Consider the following 25395-nt stretch of genomic DNA (forward strand, 5'->3'; position numbering starts at 1 on the left):
AATCAAAATATCAATGGCAATGTTGATCACTCTTAAAAGAAAACATCTGGAGTTTAGGTGCAAGCTGAAAACATTTTTGTTCCCTCAATTTGCCATCCATGGAGGAGAGAAATTGGGAGTGTGTTAGTGCCAAGCTGTCATTTGAGGTGAACGTTGCACTATGCAAGTTCGATTACCATACCTTTCTGGTAAGATCACAATTGATGCATCTAGAACATTGTAGCTTCCCCCCAAAGCCCAATATCCTTGGATTCTATGTCCTACGCATTTCTACGCCTGCAATTTAAACGTGTATTTATTTTGGGGGTGGGGGTGGGATCCCCCCTCCTATTTTTAACTATACCAGACCACCCCCCACCCCCCAGCCCCCAACCCCTTATCTGCTCTTTCCCACCGGCCCATTGATGAACTTTCATTATTTTGTACACGTTTAAATTGCAGGCGTAGAAATGCTTGGCGATGAAAGGACGTTGTACCGCTCTTTGTCCAACTGGATGAATCAAGAGTCAACCCTATTGTCCATGCTACATGATTTTTGATGGAGCTGTTGGGAATCCAGTTATTAGATTTGGCAGTTTCAGAACATCAGTATGCAGATGATGCAAGACCATATACTTGAAGATTGCCAAATAAATCACAAGTAACATGCTGTAGTGATTAACGTACACCTAGTCCATAGTCTCCCTTCTTCTACACTGCATGGGTGTCCCTCACTAGGGAACGGAACAGTTTTCCCACAAAAAGCCTATACCCATTAAATGTAGCTGCGTACAAAAGCGTGGCCCTGATTCTGCCCTCTGGCGCCACACCTCGGTCCCTTTTAACGCGGCCAGGCTAATACTGCCCAACTATATTCTATTTTTTAGGGGGGGAAGGATGGAGGGTCAAATGGAGAAAAGGGGGACTATGGACTAAGAGTACATTAGTCAATACAGTAACTTGTTATTACTCCTAAGCCCCGTCCCCTTTCCCGCCATACTGCATGGGTGATTACCACTGATTATTAGCCCTCAGGGAGGTGTGACGTTGATACCCTTAAGAGAACAGATTCTTCCTAACTGCTTGCCGGAAGGGCGCATCTGAGCATGCACTGCTGTCTAGACAATGCTTGCAGAATGCCAAGTGGATAGCCCAAGAAGCTGCCCTGCCGATTGTCGGCCAAGGCACATGCCTCTGGAATGCCACTGCCGTGGCCCGGACTGCATGAGCGTGAAGATTTGACAATTAATCCTCGTGTTGCCCTTTGTAGGCCTCCTGAATGGCAGCTACCATCCACCTAGCTATGAAGGCCTTTGAATCTAGACAGCCTGGTTTTTCTGACTACCAAAAGTGATGATTAAAGAGACAATTTAAGAAATTCTTTCGTCCTGTTCAAATAGAACTTCAGGGTACTTTTCAAACCTAAACAATTCAAGACCATTTCTGTATCGGACTTTGGCTCGGGAAAAAACAACGGCAGGACTATTTCCTCGTTAAGGTGAAACGAAGACACCACCTTCGGCAAGAGGTTGGTGCGCAGCACAACCTTGTCCCGATGAAATGTGGTGTAGTGTTCCGAAGCAACCGAAACTCAAATTTCGCTGACCCTTGTGCCGATGTATGCCCCAGAAGTGTAGCCTTAATGTTGACCAGCCTGATGTCAGCTGTCGCCATGGGCTAAAACGGTTTATGCACCAGGGCCCACAACACCATATTGAGGTCCCAGACCGGGAGTGAACTCTTGACAGGGGAGTACAACCTTGTTAATTCGGTAAGATGCATCTTGACAAACGGTTTGGACGTGGGGAACAACATATTGTCTGAGTATCTTTACGGCCCTATTGCCGCCAGGTAGGTACGACACACATCAACCTGCACAGCTGAATATGCAAGGGGTGCCGAGAAAGAAAGCAACAGATCGAGGGTGCAAGCCAAGGGGTGTTCGTCTCTTTCATTCGCCCAGAATCAGAATCTGGCCCATTTGCTATTGTACCGACTGCTGGTAGAGTCACTCTTTGCCTTCTCTATGATCCTAAGGTTGTCCTGTGACAGCTGCAGGTGGTGCAGGGTCAGGTTCTCAGGAACCAGGCTGCTAGGGCTAGAAACACCGTCCCTCCCCCTGCTGAGAGAGGCGGGGAAGTCCTGTAACTGGTAGCGGGACGGGCCCCTGAACCGCCAGCCTAATCAGCGTGGTCGCTGCAGCACTATCATAATTAACTGCAGCCCCTGGGCCTCCCTGACCTTACAGATAACCCTCTGAACTAAGTCGGCGGGAAGGTGTTAGCCCACATTTAATCCCCTTGCAGGTGCAGTGTGGCCCCTCCAGTGATCCTCTGCCCCCTACCCATCCATGATGCAAACTGATGGCAGCCCTTGCTCTGTTCCATGGCAAATAGTCTATCTCCGGATGGCCCCACATATGGAAAATCGCCAGCAAGACTTGCGTGTCCAACTGCCAATCGTCGTTGTCTACACCCAGCCTGCTTAGATGGTCTGCCTCTAGATTGGACACCGCCAGAAGGTGGATTGCCAACAGCTGTATATTGTGCGCAATCGCCCATTACCAGATACTGATAGCTAGCCTCCACAGGGGAGGGGACCTGGTGCCCCCTTGCTTGTTGATGTAGAACATGCAAGTGGAGCTGTCCGTCTGAATGCAAACTGAACTGCCCCTGAACATTGGTAGAAAAGCCTTGAGCGCCAGCTGTATGGCAGTCAGCTTGAGCAAGTTGATGTGACGCGCCTTGTCCTCGGTCGACCACATACCATGCACATGGTGATTGCCCATAGTGGCCCCATCTCTCAAATGAGGAGTCTGTAGTGATAGTCCAAGTCGGAACGGGCTACCTGAACGGCATGGCAACTGTGAGATTGTCCTCCTGCCTCCACCACAACAAATCCTGGTGGAGTTCCTCTGGAATGGAGACTTGTCACCGCCTGGGAGTCTGTTTCTTGGTTCCAGGAGGCCACTAGGAGAAACTGGACCCTCCTCCTCGTGAGCCTTGCATGTGGGATGGCCAGCAGATACGCCGTCATAATGCCCAGTGAGTGCTGAAACCACCAGGCCGTAGTGGTCGATCTGCTGAGCAAGTGTCCAGTAGCTATCCTCAGCGCCCCCACACTTTCTGCAGTGGGGAACATTTTCTGCTCTCTGGTATCCTACAGCAGGCCAAGGAAGACTAGGGTCTGGAGCATAGAATTGCTCTGGTTGATGGAGAACCCCAGCTTGTAGAGGATTTCCATAAGCCTGGCGGCCATAATCTGAACCGCATCTGCAGACCCCACCCGGACCAACCAGTAGTCCAGGTACGGGTAAACATGTTGGACCATCGACCTGAGCACTGCTGCCGCTGAGTTACTTAGCCTTGTAAATACCTGTGCGGTCGAATTCAGGTTGCTAAGTCAGGATGTGAAGATGAGCAAAATTTGTGACTAAAATGTCAAGCCTCTCTGGGAGAGGGCGACTTCCTCCACTGCCCCACTCTGAACAAGTTTACAGATTTCCTCAAGGAGAGTCAGTGTCCCCATCTGAGGGAGGGGAGGGGAGCGGAAAAAAGGGGGCTGGAGCAAGAGGGAGGCTGAATCCATGGGAGACCACTGATCAGATGCATGCATCCGTGAAGAATGCCCGCCAGAAATGAATGTGGTTTGCAAGCCTGCCCCCCACTGGAAAAATGTGGACCTTGATGCCAACTTCATTGTTCATGTCCATCCAAAGCTAGTGCCTCGGAGGGGGACTGGTAGAAACCTTTCTTTGAGGTCCTTTGCGGTTTGCACCTCTGGAGGCTGGGGGGACCTGGCTGGCCCTATGCTCCTGGAAACCCTTGAAGCCCCCAAACGTTCTTCACCTGTCAGACCATGCCTTACACCATCCGTAAGGTTTAGCAGCCTGTTTTGCCAGTATGGCCAGTGACTTGGCAGTTTGAGAGCTGGTCTTTTTCTTGTTAGATTCATCATCTGTCGATGAATGGAATAAGTCCCCTCCCTCAAAGGGGAGATGCAGGATGCGCTCGTGGACGTCTGGGTTGACCTTGGTAGCCCCAAACCACCATCCACATATCTGTGGCAATGCAAATGACCCTGCCAGCCGTGTTAATGTGCACCACAGTGGACTCCATTGTGTCCTGTGCCACCAGTTTGGCCTCGGCTAAGCACGATTTGAAGGCCGCCAGCTTGTGCACCGGCAGAGCCGATAGGAAGTCCACAATTTCGCTCCATAGCCTCCGATTTGCTGCAGCCAGCATAGCGTTGCGGTTTGCCTGTAGAAGGTGAAGTCCAGCATTTGCATAAATGTTCTTCCCGCCGGCTTCCAAGATTTTCTCCTTCTTACCCAGCAATGATGAGGTCAAGGCAGACGAAGTCAACTCTGCAGCTTGTCGTACATGAAAGCCGTCGCTATAACAGGAATCGGGCTGAGGGCGAACAACACGCAGTAGCGTGCCCCCCTCAGCCTGCCTGTATTTTGGGTCCAAGTGCTTGTTGGTGGGCTGAGTGGTTTGGGGCTTAGCCCAGCCCTTTTTAGCAAGTGCCTCTACATTCTTCTGCAAAGGAATGCCTGATCTGGTCGATGCTCTGATGGTAAGCACCTCAGCGAGGTTCCTACCTCTGGCTGCTCCTGCAGTTGTGGGATGCCCAGATATTCTGCCAGTTCCGCTTACCTGTCATGGAAGGCCCTCGCAGATGACCAGGTGTCCGCATCATCCGTCTTTGCCTGGTCCGTGGCTGCCCTGCTTCCTTGGGAGGGAGGAGTACTGCACGTCCCTGGTCTGCGGTATCAATGGGAGGGGTCACCAGCGGAATCTCTGTGGCATGCAGAGTATGAGGGGGTGGAGACCTCCCCATGAGAATAGGCTGCGTCAGGGCCAGTGTGAGCGGCACCTGCACCAGCGGTTGAGCCAGGCCCGGTGGAGGTGGGGAGAACACTGGGGCGGAGGGCACCAACAGAGCTGGTGAAGGCTGCGGCAGTACTGGTGCCTGAGGTTGCAGAGGTGTAGGAGGAATCATCTCCTTTATTACGCCCCTCAAAATGCCCACCATTTGCAGAGACTTCATCAAAGTCAGGAAGTTGTCAAAGAAGTTTTCCTCACATGCTGGAGATGCACGCTCCTGACCGGTCAGCGTAGCCGGGGGAGTAGGCGCGGAAGGCTGAGCTCTACCTATGCTGCGTCTGGCTTGTGTGTAACTCGTCGCGGACAATGATGGAACCGGTTAGGCGGTACACCACGGCATCTGTGGTGCATGAATAGGCGACTATTCCACTCTTGGCGCAAACCGGTGCCTGGATGGAGGCGTGACCCACTGGGATCCTTCGCAGTGGGAATGAGCGTGCCTCTGTGCGCAGCACCATCTTGCCAGTTGGTGCTGCCATTTTGTCCTGGGACGACAGGCGCATGATCTGCGTGCCAATCGAGGTACTTGCATGTGCCACTACGAGTTTGCTTTGAATCGTAGGTTCAGGCTGCTTCTGCACCTCAGGTGTAGAGGCTGACCGCCCTTGGGCATTGGCCAGGGAGTGCTATTGCATGTAGGTGCTTCTTGGGGCCTAGGCCCGGCAACAGAGAAATGCCCCTAGGGAGATTTCCCGGTTCGAGAGCTCTTGGGTCCCCCAGTCTCGGGAGGATCCATGGATCCCTCGGCCAATAGCTCTAGGAACCTGAATGGTTCCTACCACTTGGGGTCTTCCCAGGGAAGGAAACACCCTTGCAGGGTGCTTTAGAAAAGAGAATACTTATTTTGGCGTTCGCTTTCCTGCGCACATAATCCTTGATGTGTTCGGCAGAGACCTAGCGAAGAGATCCCTCCACCACCTTGCAAACCGGTTCCTGAGTGACCGCGGAGTAAGAGCGTTGCACGCTGAACAGCTGTCCCAAGGCAGGCAGAGCGCATGCGGGTCAGACACCGGGAAAGCTTCAGTCACAGGAAGGGCACCTACTGAAGTCTGCCTGGGCTGACATGCACTGAGCAGGTTGAGGCACCAGAGGCCAGTGTATGACTGCGATACTAAGATTAGTGGGACACAAGGTCACAGTGGAAGGTGAAGCGCGTGGCATTAGTATGGAAAAGGCCTCAAACACCAGCACAGGTGAAGCAGGCCCGCTCGCGCAGCCGTGGAAAAGAGATCTAGGGTGTGGCACCACAGGGCTGAGTCAGGGGAGTGCATGCTCCGGGGGCCACGCCTCCGTGCACATCTACATTTAAAGGGTAAAGACTGTTTTTGTGTGAAAAAGTTTCTGTTCCCGTCCCTAGTGAGTGATGCCTATGCAGTATGGAGGAAAGTGGACGGGACGTAGGAGTATGATATTCATAGTCATCAAAATTGAAAGTAGGCTGTTAGTAAAGATTAACTTTTTGCAGCTTCCCACCCATAGATGTCTATGGGACACCATTTCTTTTTGCTTTGAACCCTGCCCTGACTTTTTGGAGGTAAGCAAAGCATTCTGCCTAATTTTCCCTGCCTGTTTGTTCATTCTTATGGAGACCCTGATCAGTCCCTAAGACGATCAGTACTGAGAGACTGTCTCAGTGAATTTCTTGTATTGTTACAATTGCACACATCGCCTTGCAGTGAATTGCAGTTAGGATACTATGTATCCTGATGACGTCCATTACTCATCGTAATCGTATTTCTGGTGCTTCTATCTGCTCAGATTCACATGCTGTGCATATAGTGCGATATCTAGTGGTAATCACAGAGTATTGCATCCTTTTTTCAAAGACTGAAAAGGGACGTCAACCTCTGCGAGTTTGTAAAACTATCCCCAACGTGACATGTAGTGTACCCATGATCCATCCCACTTCAAGGTACTTCCGGTTGTTTTTGTTCTGCCATGAGGGAGCCTGAAGAGAATGTGTGAGTGCAGAAGAAAAGAAGGTGTAAAATGGCTATGTTCCTTCAAATCGAAGAGGGGGTGCGGGGAGGGTGGGTGCATGTGAATCTAAGCAGATACAAGCACCAGAAATATGATTACAGTGAGTAATGTATGTGTTCTGATGCTTGAGAATCTGCTTAGAATCACATGATATGCACAGACTAGCGATCAGTACCAGGAGATGGTGGTTGGAACGGAGAAGGGACGGCAGCAATGAGATGCCTTAACACTGCCTGACCAATCTGAGTACTCAGTAATGCCGTGTGAACAGAACTACAGATAGTTTGCTTTGCAAATGGAATCTAGAGGAACATTTGCAATGAAAGCTATAGTAGCTCCTGTGCCTCGAGAAGAATGTGCTCTAGGTGTAACGGCAAATCTCTCTTGGACAGAGTAACACCTGGATACATTTAACGATCCATTTAGAGACGGCCAACTTAGAGACACAGTCCCCTTCTCTACCTGCGGCAAAGGACACAAAGAATTGATCTGTCTTTCAGAGTGGCTTTGTCTTATTAAGGTAATACATTACTACTCTCCTTACATCTAGTGTATGGTGGCTCCTTTCAGCTGTGTTAGTGGGATGCTGAAAAAGTTGGAAGCTCCATGGAACTTGGAAAATGTATTTAGGTGCAACGCATAGGTGTGTACATAAAACCCTTTGTCCTTATGAATATTAACACATGGGTCCTTAACTGAGAGAGCCTGCAGTTCACCAACTCTCTTAATGGAAGTAATAGCCATCAGAAAAGGAACAAGTTACTTACCTGTAACTGTTGTTCTCCAGCATGGGTCTGGCATGGATTCACATGCTCATGAATATTCCCCGTCGTCAGGCTGGGAATCCTCGGTAAAGAAAAAACCAGTATCAGTTTCGTTTCTGATCTGTCTTTCGTAGCAATAACCAATCACTGATCTCTGTGTCATACTGACCACAGCCAATGACTGCCCTCTACCTAAGCCCCGCCTCTCGCAGCCATCTTCAGATTTGGAAGCACGTGAAGTGGCAGTATGACCAAGTGAAGAGCCGCAGAGGGGTAGGCGGGAGGGTTCGCATGTGAATCCATGCCAGACCCATGCTGGAGAACAACAGTTACAGGTAAGTAACTTGTTCCTTCTCCAGCATGGGGTCTGGCATGGATTCACATGCTCATGAATAAAGAATGCATAGCAGTACACACATGCACAACCACGGGAGGTGGCAAAGGCTCAACATTAAGCATTACATCAAACTCAACATTAAGCATCTTACCTCCTCACCAGGCTCACCTCAGGCAAACAGGTTGCGCAGCACTGCTTGGCCGACCCTGGACTCCTCCCTGGAATCCCGGTCGACGCAGTAGAATTTCGTGAAGGTGTGCGTCGACCTCCACGTAGCAGCCCTGCATATGTCCAGCAGGGGTACACCAGATAGGAACGCCGTGGTAGCTGCGATCGCTCTGGTGGAATGGGCTCTCGGACGGCCAGGCAGCGGTCGGTTTGCCAACCGGTGACAGTACATGATACAGCCGGAGAGCCATCTGGAAATGGAAGCCTTCGAGAGAGCCTTCCCCTGATTGACAGGTCCAAAGTTCACAAAGAGTTGTGACGTCTTCCGAAAACACTTCGTGCGGTCCACGTAGAACTTTAGCGCTCTAGCCACATCCAGCGAGTGCAAAGTCCTCTCAGCCGGCGACGAAGGCGACGGGAAGAATACAGACAACACCAAGGGTCCGTTGAGATGGAAGTCCGACGGTACCTTGGGCATGAAGGAGGGGTGCGTCCTGAGCACTACCCTCGTTGCGTGAAAGGTCAAGTACGGGGCCTTGCAGGAAAGGGCCTGGATCTCTCCCACTCGTCGTGCGGAGGTGATGGCCACAAGAAACGCTGTTTTCCACGACAGGAATTTCAACGGAGCTGAGTGCAGAGGCTCGAACGGAGGTCCCATGAGCTTGGTCAGCACCATGTTGAGCTCCCACGCCGGGGCCGGAGCCTTCACCGGCGGGAACGATCTGAACAGTCCCTTCATGAACTCTTTCACCAGACGATGAGACCACAAGGACGTCCGCCCCGTGGTTCTGGTGAATCGGGAGATCGCAGCAAGATGAATCTTGATGGACGCGTGTGCCAGTCCAGCTTTGGCCAGCGTCAGCAGGTACGGCAGTACTTGGGGGGCCGTAATCCGTAGAGGGTTAATCTTCTGTGCGCGGCACCAGACAGAGAACCTCTTCCATTTGTGTCCGTAGCATTTAAGAGTCGAGGACGCCCTGGCCTTTGCAAGAACCTCTCTGCAGTCGGCCGGTATGTCGTATCCTCCAAACTCTAGCGCTGCAGGAGCCAGGCCTGCAAGTTCAGCGATTTCAGGTCGTGGTGGAGGATGGCGCCCCCTTCCCTGGAGAGTAGATCCGCGTCCACCGGCAGCTTGATTGGCGGGGACGCTGACAAGTCCAGAAGGTCCGGGAACCATATCTGCCTCGGCCACGCCGGTGCGACGAGGATCATCCTGCACCGTGACCTCTTGAGCTGGTTGACAAGCCGGATTAGCAGTGGCAAAGGAGGGAACGCGTAGAGGAACAGGCCCTCTCAGGGGAACGAGAAAGCATCGCCCATGCTCCTCGCCTGGGGAAACCTGCTGGCGAACCTCCGGCACTTGGAGTTCGTCGCCGTCGCGAACAGGTCGATCTGGGGTGTGCCCCACCGTCGGAAGAGGCGATCCACTAGATCCTGCCGTAGCTCCCACTCGTGGCACGAGCGCAGCTCCCTGCTGAGTGAGTCGGCGATGGTGTTTTTTATCCCTGCCAGATGAAACGGCACCAGAAATATCCTTTGGGCGACGGCCCAATGCCACAGGTCCTGCGCCTCCTTGGACAGTGCTGGGGACCTGGTTCCGCCATGTTTCCTGATGTAAAACATGGTGGCGGTGTTGTCGGTGAAGATCCTCACCACCTTGCCCTTGAGGGGCGGAAGGCAGGACCTGAGGGCCCAAAACACTGCACGGAGCTCCAGGACGTTGATATGTAGGGATTTCTCCGTCGGGAGCCAAAGGCCTCTTACGTGCAGATTTTCGGTGTGCGCTCCCCACCCTTCAAGGGAGGCATCCGTGGTCACTGTCTCCTGGTGGGCTGGGGTCTGGAAGTCCATGCCCGCCGTCAGATGCGCGCGGGTGCCCCACCACCGGATCGCTCGTCGGAAACTCTCGTCAAGTGTGATCCTTTCCTCGAAGCTGCCCGTCGTTTGGATCCAGCGCGCGTCCAGGAACTCCTGCAACGGGCGCATCCGGAGCCTGCACATGGGAATGAGGTAGATGCAGGAAGACATCATTCCGAGGAGGGACTTGATGGACCTCACCTTGGCCGCGTCGGCCACCAACATCCGCTGCACCTTGCCCAGGATGGTCCTGGTCCTCTCATCCGACGGGGAGGCCAGAAGGGACACTGTGTTGAGCCTCGCTCCCAGAAACACAGCGTCTTGCGCGGGTACCAGGTGGGATTTGGCGTAGTTCACGGAGAATCCCAGGTCCGTGAGAAGTTGGACGGTCCTTGCCGTGTGAACCACGGCGAGCTCCTTCGTCTTGGCTCGGATGAGCCAGTCGTCCAGGTAGGGGTAGACGTGGACCCCCTCGCGGCGCAGCTGCGCCGCCACCGGTGCGAGGCACTTGGTGAATACCCTGGGTGCCGACCGTAGTCCGAAGGGGAGGGCTTTGAACTGGTAATGACGCCCTTGGACCACAAACCTGAGGAATTTTCGGTGCCCCCTTAGAATGGGAATATGGAAGTAGGCATCCTCCAAATCCAACGACGACAGGAAGTCTCCTTCCTCCAGCTGACCCAGGACGTGCTGGAGGGTGACCATCCGGAACTTCTGCGCCTTGATGAACTTGTTCAGACGTCGCAGGTCCAGGATGGGGCGCCATCCTCCCGTCTTCTTCTTCATGAGGAAGTATCTCGAGTAAACTCCGGAGCCCCAAAGCCTCTTTGGGACGAGTTCGATGGCGCCCTTCCTGAGCATCGCTTTTACCTCCAGGAGAAGTTGAGGGACGTGAAGTTCTTTCCTGGCCACGGGGGGGACGCGCAGACACCGTCTCTGGAACTCGAGCGCGTGGCCCCGGGCCAAGGCGTCCAGCACCCAACGGTCGGTGGAGATGGACTCCCACACGCTGACGAAGCTCGCCAGCCGGCCTCCCACCGGGGTGCTTCGGTGGGGGCCCGACCCCACGGCCGGTTCAATCCCGCTTCGACGAGGCTTTGCCGCCTTGACCTCCTTGGCGACGACGGCGGGGTCCGCCAGACTTGCCTCGTCCTCTGTAGGCCTCCTGAGACGACGAGCGGGCCGCTTGACGGTAGGTGGAGAAACCGCCGCCGGAACCTTTGGAGGCGCCCTTGCCTCTGCTGCTCCGAAAGGGCGTCCGTCGTTGTTGCAAAACTCCCAGGGCCCGGGCCGTCTCAGTGTCCGCTTTAATGGCCTGAAGGGAATCGTCCACTGTTTTCCCAAACAGGTTGTTCCCATCGAAGGGCATGTCCAGGACTCTGGTCTGAACGTCTTGACGGAAGTCCGTAGCCTTGAGCCATCCACGCCGCCTAAGGCAAACGCCGTTGCCCAACTGGCGGAACCCAGTGTCGGCGATGTCCGTCGCAACGGTAATGGCGTGGTCAGAAGCCACCTCACCTTCCTGCAGGATCTCCAGGGCCTCTGTCCTCTTGTCGTCCGGCAGGAAGTCCAGCAGGGGAGCTAGTTTGTACCAAAGCTCCCTGTCGTAGCGGGCCACGATAGCCAAGGCGTTGGCCGCTTTAATCGTCGTCGCTGCCGACGAGGTGACTCTGCGTCCCATAGCGTCCAATTTCTTTCCCTCACCGTCCGGTGGGGAAGTCGATGTGGAGGCCGCACCCCCCCCCCCCGCTTTCTTCCTGGCCGCCGCGGAGACGACGGAGTCCGGGGTAGGCTGCGCCCAGAGGCACAGGGGGGCCGTGTCCGGGACCCGGTACTTCTTCTCGTACCGGTCTCTTCTAGCTGGCGTCGTGGAAGGGTTCTTGAGGAGGGTGAGGCCCTCATCCCAAATGTCGTCCAATAGAGGCACTGAGAGGACCGTCTTCCTCTTGGCCTCGCGCCGCTGATAAAGGAAACCTTCCTTCTTCTTCTCCTCAGGGCAGAGTTGGAAAAGCTCGGATGCCCTGGTGATCATGGAGTGGAACGATCCAATCTCGTCGGGCGGAGAAGCCCTGGTGGGAGGAGACGACGGTACATCCTCGTCGTATACCTCGTCGTCCGTACCCGTCGCTGCCGTGTCAGTCCCCGTATCATCCCCTCGGGTGGACGGGGAGGAGGGCTGGACGGGGCGCGACGGCTGAAAAGGAGGTGGAGGGTGGTTCCTTCTTTTCTTAGTAGGGGGAACACCAGAAGGTCCCGGTTCTGGGTCCCCAGACGGGAGAGGTTCCTCCGTCGGCAACGGTAGTCTCGTCCTTATCTCTGAGCATAAGGACTGTATAGCCAACAAAATGGCCGCCGAGTTGTCTCGCGGCGCTGGCAGAGGGGAATCCGACGGGCGAACAGGGGCCCCGTCGGTACCCTCGGCAATGTCGTCACCTGCGTCGGGATCCATCCCGACGGGTCGGTCTTCTTCCACGCAGAGGCCGTGGCTTAAGACCTCGACCAGTTCCTCCTCCGAGGTTGAGGCCGAATCTACGACGACGCCCTGCCCCCCCTTTCTCTTCCCCTCGGGGGATTTCACGGGGGTCCTATCGATGGGCACAAAAGAGGACTCCCTCCGAGGTGGTAGGGAGACTCTGAGCCCCGAGGTCGCCACCACTGGTGTAGCCTGCACAGGCTGAGCCAGGGCCGCCGCGACAGTTTCGATAGAGGGCTTGGCCGGATGGATTAAGGCCTTCACCACCTTAGGTGCGCTCACCGCCTTATCCTTGAGGGGGGGGGGGGACACCGCCTCGCTCCCCCTCAGCCTTCGAGCTCGACCAGGGCCTCTCCAGGAGCTTCGCCGGGTGCTCGTCCTTCCTCTTACCCGACCCAGAGCGTTGGCTCGTGGTTGATGGTGCCGGGGAGGGTGCGCCCTGCCTGGCGCCCGTAGAGCCCGACCGTTCGGCGCTCCCGGTGCCAGCGGACTCGCGGTGCTTGGCCTTATGTTGGACCCCCGTCGCCGGGGCGTCCTCAAAGGTCTTAGAAGACCGCTCGGATTTCTTCTTCTTCTCGCCGGACGGGCTCTTCCCTTCTAGCCAGTTGGCGAGACGTTGATGGCGGTCCTTCATGGTCCGCTCCGACATGTTGCGGCAAAACGCACAGTCCTTCTCCACGTGCGTCTTGTCCTCATGTAGGCAGTAGAGACAAAAAGAGTGTTCGTCCTCCTTGAAGACGTTCTGCAGCTGGCATCCAGGGCAGACCCTGAACAGCTTTCCGGGCGTCGAGCTTCCCTTCTCCTGGGCCATGACCGGGCCTGAGAAACTTCTGGAGTCCTCCAAAAGCGTAGCTCGATGAGATCTTCACCCTTGAGGGGCGCAGACGAATCCGACACGGGTCCCCGTTGATCGGATAGAGAGTCGGTGGAGCTTGAGGCTCTTTTGACCGAAAAAAAGAAGTTTTTTGAGAAAAAACGTGAAAAAAATAGCACTAACGCTCGAGAGCAACAGCACGAGGATCCCAACACATGAACGTGCGGTAAAAATCTGAAGATGGCTGCCAGAGGCGGGGCTAAGGTAGAGGGCAGTCATTGGCTGTGGTCAGTATGACACAGAGATCAGTGATTGGTTATTGCTACGAAAGACAGATCAGAAACGAAACTGATACTGGTTTTTTCTTTACCGAGGATTCCCAGCCTGACGACGGGGAATATTCATGAGCATGTGAATCCATGCCAGACCCCATGCTGGAGAAGTAGTCTTATAGGTGAGAGCCTCAAGACCAGGCTTTGTGCATTGGCTCAAAAAGAGGGACAATAAGTTTAGAAACGACCACATTCAATTCCCATCTGGGAGTCGGATTAGAAAGAGGTGGGTGAAGTCGCTTCACCTCTTCCATGAAAGCCTTGATTACTGGGACTTTCCACCAGGAAATCTTGCTTTGAGAGCTGGTGTAAGCTGAGAGGGCAGCAAGGTGGACCTTTAGTGAGTTAAAAACTAGTCTAGAGTCTAAGAGGTGAGTTAGATAAAGGACTATGTGTGTGGGCAAACAGTCAATTGGGTTGACGTTACGAGTAACGCACCAAATGACAAAATGTTTCCACTTACTGGCATAACAGTGCCTGGTATTTGGTTTCCATGCATCTTTAAGAATGTCCATACACTTTTGTGGCAGTTGGCGATGCCCAAACTCTAGGACTTAAGGAGCCACGCTGGCAAGTTGAGAGTTTGAGGGCAAGGGTGCAGTGTTGTTCCTAGATCTTGGGACAGCACGTTGTAGTGGCAGGGCAGCTTCACCAGAGGGCAAAGTGACATTCTCATGGGATGCGAGAACCACGGCTGACAAGTCCACATTGGTGATATCAGGATTAGTGTAACTGGTTCAGGTGCATCTTGTGTTCCCCTTGGACATCTTTTGGGGATACCTGGAGGTGCAGTCTGAGCATTGTGCATTCTCCAGTGATGAAAATAGGTCGATGGCTGGATGACACTTTTCCGCAAAGACATACAAAATGTGTTTGTGTAGGCCCCACTCTTGTCCTACGGGTAGCTGAACATCTATGCTCAGCACTTCTTCTGCAAGAATATTGTGTTCCACTGGAGTGTGCTGTGACAGGAGGAACATGTGTTGGAGTGCCCATGTCTAATGTTAGGCAGAATCCTTTGCAGTTCCCTTGGCGAACACTGCAAGAAGATTATAACTACAGGAGTAAACAGTAAAACCCAATTGGTAGCAGTCTGCACCACCCAGATTTACCTGGTAGCTGTGGCTGAGCAGTCAGACTTCTCTCAAGATGAGTAGGGCAGTATACAGAGGATACATAATAGGGCTAAAAACACAGTAGAGAAAGCAAACACTGACCAGAGCTTGGTATCAAAAGTATATAATTATTTATTTAAAACACACTTTAGGAAATACACTAAGCACTCTAAATCAAAGCAAGTTCAAACACAGTCAGATAAAGTATACACACCTTAATAATTATTAGACAAGTCTAGGTCAAAACACCACTATTTGTAAAAACAGATGTGAGCGCGTAACTTAGATGGCACTCCAATAATTAAGTTAAAGGGAGAGAAAAAGGCAGGTCATGAAAATAAAACAGCTCCCAACACTTTTCTAAGACCACAGCAAGTTAGTGAAGGCAGAGTCTACTGTAGAGCCAAAGTTCATAAGCCAGGCCCACTTTAAATGGAGCAAGGTGAAATGTGCCCAAGATCACACAGTTTAAAAAGTACTCAGGTCTTTGCAGAAATGTTCAAAGTAGGTTGGTTTGATGCGAAAGGTAAAGTTAGAAGGTCTGGGGCCAACCCAGTTGGAAAGCCAAGGATTTAAGGGTCACCTTTAGCAATCCGCAGAAAGGGAGGCCAGGCGGAACACAGTAGCTTAAAGAGTGAGGAAGCTCCAGCGGTGGCAGTTCCTGGCAGCGGGTGCAGTTTGTTGTTTCGACCAGGGGAGGAGAAGATCTCGTCGAGGAGGAAACTTGGAGTCGTTGCACTGCCCAGGGAAGAGACCAGCCGCGGAGTTCGTTCGGTAAAGAGGTGCGTTCCTGTTCTTCACGGTCACAGTGGTGAAGCTTGGCTATCCGGCCGCCGGGGTGCTTGGCACTGGCGATTCGACCAAGGGACGCCCAGGAAGGTGAATGGCGAACTGGTTGTCCCCACCAGCTCAAAGAGAGAAGACTCTTACAGCAGAAGATCTTCTCTTGTCGTCGGGAAAGTGGCGAGGTCGTTGCAGCAGGGCTCCACCGGTGGTGTCGTCGTTGCAGATGGCTCAGCTTCTCCCCTCTTCGGATTTCTTAAATCCTGTGGTGATTTCTGAAGTTCCAGTCCCCAAAGCCCTGCTTTTATGCAGAAAATCCCACATTCAACAGCCTAGCTGTCACTCATACATGCGGCTCACCACTGGGCCAATCAGAACAGAGTGCGACTTGGGTTGCTAAGGCAACGCAGTCCAGGGTGCCAATTCCCCCACCCACACATCCTGTGGAACCCAGACAGAGTGGCACCAGTTGGAGGGCTTCTGTGGAGAAGCCCGCCAAAAAGTGCAACAAAGGGCCCGACCTTGGTTGGAGTTACAGAGACGGACACAAACGCCATTTTAGAAAAGAGTTGTGGCGAAAAGACCCGACCGGTGATTTTATATTAAATAAATAAACCAGCGGTATCTTTAACATTGCACCAAAAAAGTGGCGCATTTAAAATCAATGGGAAAATCCCATAGGAAATATTCCGGTGGAATATTTTGCGTGGTAACCACTCGACAAGGGGGGACTGGACAGTGCCCCCTTGGAAACAGACCCAGGGGCAATCGAATTAACCCCTTCCAGTACTTCCACAATATGATGGATTGTACTGGTTCTGTTCACAATTTTGGACTAGTAAAGCCAATGGTGACTTTACATGCCCTGGGAGACGGTAGTCAGTCCCAGGGTATGGAGTCTATGTTTGGGGGTCATTATGCACATAAGAACACAATAAGTCAAAGACATACTTCAAATCATGCCCAAGAGTGGGAGGAAAAGAGTCTCACTCTTAGCAGGAGAAAGAAAAAAAACACCCAAAAATCCAGCAAAGCTGCTGGTGGACTAACTAGGTTTGGCAAATTAGCCTTATAAGAGAATTCTCCCTAACATCTAAATGCTCTGACACACTTTGGACAGCCCAGTAGAGTGAGTACCCCCCCCCCAAAACCCACTGTTTGTTTAGGTAATACATGGCTCTGGTGCTGTTTGTTCAGGATTAGGATGGTGTCCCTTGTTTGCGAAAGACTTTCAGGGCTTTGAATACTGCAAGTAGCTCCAACAGGTTTAGGTGTTTGTGTGCTACCGATTGTGACCAAGTGCTGTGCCCCGGTGCAGAAGGTGAGCTCTTGACAGGGATGCATCTTTGGTGAGAATGGCCTCTACTGCGGGTGTGGTGAATGAAGGTTGTCCTTTGTCCACCACTGCAGTGATTTAATGAGGGCTTTCAAGAAAACGACTAGATCGTCTCACTGACCGCTTGTCAGACAGCATTGGCTCAAGAGCCACTCTTGCATAGGATGCATGCGCAGACTTGGCAGGTGGTACCAGGAAAAAGCAGGATGCGATCATTCCGAACAGCCGCATGGCTTTTCCTACAGCTATCCGACTGGCTACATACTGAAGGATCAGGAAAATATTTTGGACTCGCTCGTTGGAGGGCAAGAAAAGCCTGTCTTCTGTCTGAATTAAGGCCCCTAGAAATTGTTTAACTTGGCTGGGGACAAGAATTATTTTTTTTGTTGATCGAGTACCCCAGTTGAAAAAGAATGTCTAGTCTTGAGTGTTTTCCAGACATGCTTGGTGTGTGTCTCCTGTTATGAGCCAGTCGTCCAGCTAAGGGTACAGGGGAATGGACTGCTGGCGCAAGTGAGCTGCCATTACTGCCAGAACCTTGGTAAAAACTCTTGCGGCTGAGGCACTGTCGAAGGGGAGTACTTTGAATTGATAGCAAGTGTTCTCTAGCCTGAAACGTAGGTATTTTCTGTGTGCCGGCAGAATTGAATATATGAAAAAATGCATCTTTCATATGCAAGGTGGCCATGGAATCCCTGTGCTTCAGCAGCGGAAGTAGCCCCTGCAGAGTAGTCATCCTAAACCTCTGAGGCTTGACATACTTATTTGCAGGGAAAAGGTCTAATACAGGGTACATGGTCAAGTCCTTTTTGGGCACAAGGAAGTATTTGGATAGATGGTCTGGGACGAGTTCTATCGCTCCCAATTGCAGCAGGGCCTCCACTTCTGCCTGAAGGATGAGGAAATGGTCTGCAGACAGTCTTTAGCGGTTGATATTGAGGCGTTTGAAGAAACTTGATGCAATAACCTTCGCCTAGAGTCTTGAGCACCCACTTGTCTAAAGTGATCCCCTCACATGCGTGGGTGAAGCATGTTACCCAACCTCCTACTGGAGAGGCAAAGGGTGGGGGGGCACCCACACTAAAGCCATTTGGGGGCAGGGAGGCTTCCGGGGGCTGCATTCCTACCTCTTCCCTTGCCACGTCGAAATCCCTGCTGTTGTGAGGCTTGATACGTGTCAGACATTCCTTAGCCAGAGTACCAGAATGATCCGCTTGCACCGTAGGAACCTTGAGCAGTCCGAGTGAAGGATTGCTCATGAAAGGAGCGGCGGGTATTGAAAACCCTGTGCTGCACATACGGCCTCCTGGAAATCTGGTTGAGAGATTTAAAGTGTCTAATGCTCTTTTTCTTTGCCATCTCTAGAGCATTGTCCACTGCCTTACCAAAGAGAGCCGATTCTTCAATGGGCTTGTTGATGAGTTAAGCTTGCGTCTTGGGTGTAAACCCTGCGTTCTTCAGCCAAGCAGGATGTTTTAAAAGAGTCCCTTCTGCTAACACTATGCCAGCCGTCTCTGAAGCATCAAGCGTGATTTTCAGAATATTCTGCATGGCAGGACATCCCCCCCCCCGCACAATCGCAAGTAGCTGTGATTTAGCAGGTTCAGGAACATTCCGAAGTCCGTCCTGTACCAGACCCCACTGTACATCACTGAAGCTAGTGAGCAAAGTGGTGTTATTGGCAATGTGGCTACTAAAGGCTGCAGAAGTAATCCTCTTGCCCAAGGCGTAGAGTTTCTTACAGTCTTTATCAGTAGGATCCTCAGCTAAAGAAAAGGGGAATGCCCGCACACTTTCTAGTTGTGGTGATCACCAGGGATTCCAGAATGGAGTGTGCCTGAATAAAGTGGATCAGAGGGTGCAGGGTTGAAACATCTTCTCAAAGCACAGATTCACTGCATGAGTAAGGGAGGTTGGGCGCAAAGAGGGGTCAATGTGCTTCTTAATGGAGTTGAGACGAGGAATAGGCTGGCTGACTGGAACCTTTTCCTTGAGGATATCTTCCACAAAGTCAGAGTCAGGCACTACTTCCTGTGTAACAATCTTGAAGTGATTCACTGCCTTCTTAAGAATGGTATGGACGAGCAGCTGGTCATCAATAGGGGAAGCCTCCATGGGCTGGGTAACGGGAGTGGCGTCTAAGAAAATATCGTCAGGCTCTGCTTCATGAGCAGGAGTAGTGGGAAGACCCCCTGGTCATCTGTAGTAAGCCACGCATATGGGTCATGAGAGACAGGGTCTTAAGACCCATCATCTTGATCTGGGACAAAGTACACGTCTGCATCTTGATCATATTGATCGCCCTTAAAAAAAAATATTGCAATAGCGATCAGGCAGCTGGAGTTCAAAAGAGGTAGGGTGGACCACGGGGGACTGAAGCCTAGGAGACTTGCATGGCCTAGGACCCTCCTCGAAGGAATGAGATCTTTTGTGAAGAAACTCATCAAATTTAGCTGAAAACCCAATAAATTCAGAGACTTTATCCATGCACTCAAACCTTTCCTTCGTCCAGGAGCTGGGACTTCTGGAAGTGGTAAAGCCAAATCCAAAAGGAGGAGGTGGCCTGGGTATAGTCTGGAGGCAAGGAAGAGGGTGTCTGGACCAGAACCATGGGAGCCCTGGTGTGAAAGGGCCTTTCCGTGCTTTTCCCTCAAATTAGGGTCAGTTTGGCTTAAAGAAGTGAGGTTCGACGTGTCTTTCGATGCATCCGAAACAGGCACAGAAACTTTAGGAGAGGCACCCTGGGAAGCAGAACACTTGGGATCATGCGCCATAGACAGCAGCGGACGAAGTGGGCTGAGAACCATTACGTTCACCAGGTCTTGCCAAACCCGACGGGTCTACGGGTGCCCAAGGCCTCTTTAACTGTATCGAAGGAGGCCGAGGCATTGTGCATTTAGCCTTCGTAGTGCGAGAATGTGCGCCCCTGTCGTCAAAGTGTGGTCTCCCTGTAGCAGTCAGTTCAGCATGCCTAGTGGGGCTGGGAACAGGCACGTGGTAGTCAGCCGACTCCAAAACAATGTCTTTGGCATCCGAACTGGAGATGCGGCTGCTGGAGGAATCCTTGTTTGAGCCGATGGTGGGAAAATAGGGAATCGTACAAAAATGTCGACCTGGGAACTGCAACGGCTGAAAATGCCGACTTTTTTTTTCTTTTGAACCCCTCCCTTACACCATATATATATAGGTGGGGGGGTTTAGAGTATAATATTAATATAGGGGGGCTGCAGTGGTCTCCCCCTGCATATATATGTGGTGTAAAGGGTTTTAAAAAAAAAAGGCCGCATTTTCGGCCGTCGCAGTGATCACATGGATCCGGAGAATAGGACTAGGCCTGCATGGCATAGGCCTCCCACTGCTTTGTGCGCCTTTCTTTAAACGTCTTAGGCTTAAAGAATCGAAAGCCTTGCAACGCTGCTCATAGTGGTCACGAGGTAAGCAGTTATTATACTCTTTATCAGTGTCCCTCCACAGAAACCTCTGATTACATGAAGGGCAAAATTAAAACCGAATTCTCTCCATAATGAAGTGAAAAAAGAGCAGCCAGACAAAGGAAAGAAGTGGAGGGGAAAGGAAGAAAGGGCATTCTCTAAAGAGAAATGTCGAGAATAAGGGTCACCATTCGCCCTACTGTAAGGCCACCGCCAGCCGTCGAGCAGTCAACAAGAGATTTGCAGGGTGGCAAACAGCAAACTGGTATAGATGAATTTGCTGAAAGGATGTGTAGAAGGCACCAAGAAACAGCAATACGTCTTGTTAACACGAGGTCTGCATGAAACCTACCGACCAGTGTGGCAGAAAAAAACAATCTGAGGGAAATCGACGCATGCTGGATATCGGGTACACTACACATCACATTGGGGATAGTGTTACAAACATGCCCAGGTCAACGTTGGTTACTTTTACAATGTGCTTAAGTTTGCTAGCAACCTAAGATGGCCATGCCACTAGATGTTTCCCCTGTTCTTCGGCCATATTGCTTTCTGCCCTTCTTACTGACTTCTCAGGTCAAGAAATGCCTTCTATGGAATATACTTTCCGAGAGAGAGAGTGAGAGAGAGAGTGAGTGAGAGTGAGAGAGTGTGTGTGTGAGTGTGTGTGGCCAGCGGACGTGGTTGGGACTGTCTTCTCCCAATCCACATTCCTGGTGCCCGATTTGTTGGGGCCAGTATCCATGATTGGAGAACCACAGGCAGTTTGAATGGTGCAGATCCTTACCGCTTGTGTATGCTCCCAGTTCAAGTCTTGGATAAAGGAACCCTCTTGCAGCTATTCAACAGATCCTCAGGAGCAAGACCCCTATGAAGGAGTTAAGCCATCTGACGACCCCTGAAGCTGACCAGCATCAATTTCAGTGCTGGCCAGGTAAACCCCTGCTCCCCTTGTCCTATTCAGGTTTGGCCGTTACTGCAACTATAAAAGTTACAGAAGCAGTAGGAAAGGAGTTACAAGGTAGCCCTTCAACACTGCACATAAGGTGGTGTATGCTGATCCCACCAAAATGAAAAAGGTAAGATAAAAGTGTCCTACTATCCTTGAGAACAGTTGCTCTAAGGAAAAAGTAATAAAGAACAGGAAGGGAAGCCCAGGGGACTCCCCAGCAACAGTGCACATTTGTTGCTGTGTGCTGCAACCATGTATTACTGATGTCTTTAGTGAAATACACAGAGGCATGACTCCATTAAAAGTAAAAAGAAATACAATAGCAGAAAAAAGGGTTCCCATTTCAGAGCAAAAATAATGAGTGATGGTCAAAGTCCCACTCACTAAAGAAAGTAAAGCAAAAAATCCCACAAGTCCAGCAAAAGTGCTGGGGGTCTATCAGGTTAAGGGAAAATTGGCACAAGAAATGAAAATTCTCCCCAACATCAAGCACAGAAGATCGTGTCCCCAATGGATTCTGGAACACCAGCAGCCCTCTCGGGAGAAACCAGAGGGCATGTTAACCTACCTGTCTATGTCCTCACCCGTCCCCTGTTCTCCATAGGTCTACATGGGGGTAAAGTCCTGTCCTTAAATCACTCTTTCCTGACTTTGGTCGGTGGAGGCCTGGTCAAAGATCCTTTCCTAGGACTATCCGATTGAGTGAGTCTACTTTGCTAAATTTTAACAAGCAAGTACTCTGATGCTTTAGAAATACAAAGGACACTTCGAATAAAGTCCAGCTCTAAGATGGTTTGGAGCCTTGTTCCCAAAGTCACCCATTTCAAAGTACATGGTTCACAGGAAGGTTCATTTAAAGATTGGTGATGTCAGTGGTTATGATTAATAAGAGTGCAAAAGTTACATAAAGTTCAGGTAATTAAACTCCTATGAACCTACTTTCAGCCACAGACCAACAGGCACATTGCAACAGGTCATGCATGTGCAGACACCCCCCTATTGAAGGCCACTCTTAGCGACAAACAATACGTTGCAGCATATCATGGACATTTTGGTGCCAAAAAAGATACTCCCTGTTGTCACCATTGTACTTCTAGACCATAGTCCTCTTTCGGACCAGGTTTCTGATCTTCGACCACTGACATTGTTAAGCTGGAACACACTGGGGATTTAAATGTTGTATGAATGCCACTATGTTTACTAAACTTAAACAAAATGATTTCATCTTCTTGCAAGAAACTTGGCTGTCGGATACCCTTATAAAAGATGGCTTCAAAGTCTTCATAAAGAAGGCCAGGAAATTTATAAAGGGAACACCGGCTGCCAGCCTTTTGATTGCCATTAAAAATGATGTGACCTTACTGTGTCTATTCATGGTAAGTCCACTTCATCACGGAAAATAGCTGTCATTTTTATGGAATGTAGCTTATTACTTCTAGCCACTTCCTCCCACCCGCCCTAGAAAAACTATGTTCATTGATAAACAGCAAGTTACTCACTTGCTGGGGAGCTAAACCACAGTTAATTAACACCCGACTCATTGGAGGGGGCGCAGAAGATCCAGTTATAGACGCCGACACCGGTCCATTGGGCGTAAGTTAATGGCCTCAGGAGGAGCACCCCTGCGATTCAAGCCGGGGCTATGATATTAGAAGGTTGGTAACTAGGAATCTGACCACTCTGTGGCTGGGATTCTGTGCCATTTTCTCTGTTACTGGACTCCTCCGGTGGGGTAAGCACATAGGCTTCATAGACGTCAAACAAGATGTCTCGATGGGAACACAGCTCACAGGAGCCTGAACCAAATACTCGGCAACATCCAAGTTAGTGGTCTGCAACAGAGCCAGAAATAGTGCCTAATGTCTTATTTTATTTTAAAAAGATGTATTATTGGTTCCCCGAGATAGCCTTTCCCCCCCTAGACAGGTTTGTTGGTCGGCCACCAGATAAAGTCAATGCTATTGCTGACCCAGAGGCTGACAGATTCTGCCAAAGTTGAAGGTGAAACTGGAATGTTCGATTGACCTCCTAAACACTCCACTTCGAATTCCATGCGAATACATAATTGTAATAGGCGAGGAAGGTTTTTGTGTAAATACGGTCTCTTTAGGAGTGGGAGACTTATTCAAAGTAACACGCCATATATTTCTTAATAATGTACACAAGTCGGTTCTCTTTACTGCTGGACAATTTTGGCTTTTTCCCCTTTAGGCAGAGAAACACACTTCTGCTTAACCGAAGCAGCAGGTTCTTGAATGACAGGAATGGACAAGCCTAAACCAGGAGTGGTCCTGGCACCTTCCTGCATTTGTCCTTGTGGTAGCGAGTACTGATGTGTCGGTTGGTTTTCCATAATTTTTAAAGAATCCTTAATTTCTACCAGCATCACTGTGTGCGATTTAACCTCAAAACTGATATTGTCGTACATCCTGAGGCCTTGCAGCTCAAGATTAAGGGGTGCCAAAGAGTGATCCCAAAAAGATGAAGAATCTAGCGTTGGTAATTCACTTCTTTGATCATAGAACGAGTGATGGAAACTAGTCCGAGGTACCACAGGTGAAAAGTAGGAATTCGAGGGACTATGCAGAGACGTCTGTAAGTTTGGTGGGCTGGGCAGAACCTCTTGTGGAGTCCGAAAGCAACATGGTGAAGCACTCAGATTCGTGGTAGGAATCTTCATTTCCCTCATTTCATCCTCTAAGCTAATGCAAGCATTAGCTAACAAAGTATTCTGAATCTCCGCCCCAGATTTAAGGATATATTAGCTAATTGCGAGTCCCACCGAGATTCAGCTCATGCAGCAGGATCCATAACAGTATTTAAAGCCCCAGATACAGCTGACTCCGCCATAGTCGAAGATGGTCCAACGTCAGCTTGGAGATCATGGCTGTACAAACGTGAGTTCACTGCTGGAATAAAGGCCATCATTTTCTTACAGTTTTTAGCCGACCCCGATTCAGCAGCTTCTTGCAAAACTTTAGTTACAGCCCTTTCCAAAGGAGTAAGCTCTTTTTGTGCTAACTCAGCATTTCTTAAGTTAGATTGCTTTCCCTGGTCATGCACATTAATAAGTTAATAGGGCCACCGTTCGGTGTCCGTCCACGACCATCACAGCCGTTGCCACTGAAGCATTAAATATAGTATTTTAAGAACAGCTTATTTTGCCCTGAAAAGTCAGTAGGTGCTTGAAATGACTTGGGAAGCAAAGCGGAAGGTGGAAAACCGGTAGGACAACAAGACGGGTAGCAATCAGGAGGCAGAGCAAATCGAAGCACAGGGTGGAGCGTCTTACCTTCAACTCAACCTGGGGAGCAATGTGAAACAGTTTGTCAGTGTGGCACTCTCACAATTCCAATAAGGTAGTCTTCACCAACTACACAGAGTCAACGCCACTGAGGACAACCAAAAATCAGTTACTGAATGAGACAGACCTCACGGGCTTCACAAGACTGAACTTCTGCTTCCGCACTTCGCGCCACTGCAGTCTTTACGACACCCCTCCTCCAACCTGTTAAAGCACCAGACTGTAGTCAAACACAGCTCCATACAACTTTCTCCTTCAAGCTCCCAGGACCGACTGCAGCACGACAGTCTAATATGGTCTAGTCTGGCAAGTCCAACAGTTTGAGAAGGGGGGTGGGGGAGAGAAGGACTAGGTGTGGTTGGAGGCATGTGGGGGGAGTGCAAGCTTAGTCGGAACATCAAAGTGGCATTTTAAAACTGGATTAGATGAAGAGAATAGCTTAAGTTCAGAGTTCCTGTAGGCCCCAATGGCAGCAAGGTAGTTATGACAAGAATTAACCTTAATGCCAGAAGAGTAAAAGGAAGATATGATGAAAATGATGTCCTCCAAAGAGCAAAGGGTATTAATGCCCTCAAGAGACCAATGGCAGAAACCGAGCAATTACCCTAATACGGTTAACTGTCTGAATAATGGCAATATAGTTCAGTGAAAGACAAGATGGCCCATGGAAGTTTTTCAGAATCCAGACAACTAAGTTCTTCAAGTATTGAGGGGGTGGAGGGAGTACATGCTCTTCCTGCAGAAGGAAGAACTGTGGGAATACAGGGAGAAATTGACCTTGAATGGCAAAATTCTTAGGTCTGAGAAACAGATTGCCAGCAATGATGGGTCATAGGAATTAGTAAAATTGAATAAGTTACTCCTGTTCTCCAGCATCAGTA

At 50.7% G+C, this 25395-nt stretch overlaps 1 protein-coding gene across 1 annotated transcript in view; it reads right to left on the minus strand.

Annotated features, from left to right (window-relative positions):
- Window positions 1-25395, minus strand: part of PPP1R37 (protein phosphatase 1 regulatory subunit 37) — a 1561993-nt gene that overhangs the window by 513289 nt on the left and 1023309 nt on the right. The gene's annotated exons all lie outside the window — the stretch shown is intronic.

This window comes from Ambystoma mexicanum, chromosome 2p, assembly GCF_040938575.1.
Source record: "Ambystoma mexicanum isolate Mex_15411 chromosome 2p, UKY_AmexF1_1, whole genome shotgun sequence".
NCBI lineage: Eukaryota > Metazoa > Chordata > Amphibia > Caudata > Ambystomatidae > Ambystoma > Ambystoma mexicanum.